Raw genomic sequence first — 1,313 nt, 5'->3', positions numbered from 1 at the left:
TACTACAAGTTCATCTTAGAATAATGACATATTTAACCAACTTGATTTAATGGTCTTCATCTTTAACCCTACAACTGTACAAAACTTTTTAAAAAATATTACAATAAAATAAATTAATAATTATTTACCCACAGTAAAGGAGTCGTTTCTACTAAATAGGTGATCCTAGGTACACTCTCCAATATAATATAATAGTAGAACATTATATTAATTATTTTATTTCGCAATAATCAAACGTTAAATTATAAGTTTGAATTTAATTATAAATAATTGATAATAATCCAAAACAATTGAAACTCTCCAAATCATGTAAAAAAAAACATACAAAAGAGTTCAAATGAGTACAAAGCTATTTCAATTAGTCCAAAAACATATAAAAATAACTAATACAATACCTACGACAATGTCCAAATGAATTCAAAATCTGAAAAAAAAATTGTCCAAAACAATAAATAAATAACTACTATAAAATAGACCAAATATACTTCATAATCAGTTTAAAATAATACTATTAAAAAAACAAAAAAAATAAATCTAATAGGTCCAAATGAAAAAAAAAAAATGTTTACAGCGGTGCCAGCAGACTTGCAAGTTAGAGACAGAAAAACCTTTAAATAGGAGGGGAGGGTGAGAGAAGAATGAGGGATGAGCTCACCTAAGTAATCATCTAACTCGATTAACACAATTCACCTACCTACTCCACGTGACTTTAGATCTGTCAATTGGAGCCACGTCTCCTTTAAATGACATATTCGATTTATCCACTTGAGGAATTAGTTTCAGAACTACCGTAATCATAAATTTTAAATATAATATATTTGGAAAAGTCCAACATTGAGAAATTATAATATAGAGGAAAAAGAGGGAAAAAGAAAAATTAGTTTAATTATTGTACTTTATTATTTGCCATTCATTCTCAAATTCCGTTGTAGTCTAGTTGGTCAGGATACTCGGCTCTCACCCGAGAGACCCGGGTTCAAATCCCGGCAACGGAATCTTTTCTTTATTTTTATATTTTTTCTAATCTTTTTATAAATTATGTATCTCGAACTTCAGAACATTAGAAAACTTTTCTTTTTCATTCTTTTTTTTTATTATAGGAAATTTCTTCACATTAAAATTCCTTTGTTTCTATGATTTGGTTTCAAATAATAGTTATATATTTGTTGATGTTGTTCTCCGACCGAACTCGCATGCGATGACGAGCTAACGTGGACGATGCCGAAGTGCTCACAAGTGAACCTGCAAAAGGAACAAAACACTCCAATGTCCAAGTCAATATGAGCTTAGAAGTTTAGGTCGTTCTCAGAGAG

The 1,313-nt window shown here is 29.4% G+C and overlaps 1 non-coding gene across 1 annotated transcript; it reads left to right on the top strand.

Annotated features, from left to right (window-relative positions):
• The first annotated feature begins 922 nt into the window (after positions 1-922).
• Positions 923-995, top strand: TRNAE-CUC (transfer RNA glutamic acid (anticodon CUC)). The gene has a single exon. It is a non-coding gene; the product is annotated as a tRNA-Glu (tRNA).
• Positions 996-1,313: the final 318 nt, after the last annotated feature.

This window comes from Momordica charantia, assembly GCF_013281855.1.
Source record: "Momordica charantia cultivar OHB3-1 chromosome 11 unlocalized genomic scaffold, Mcharantia_2.0 BLBB01000011.1, whole genome shotgun sequence".
NCBI classification, from domain to species: domain Eukaryota; kingdom Viridiplantae; phylum Streptophyta; class Magnoliopsida; order Cucurbitales; family Cucurbitaceae; genus Momordica; species Momordica charantia.
This window is presented reverse-complemented; position numbering and strand designations above follow the sequence as displayed.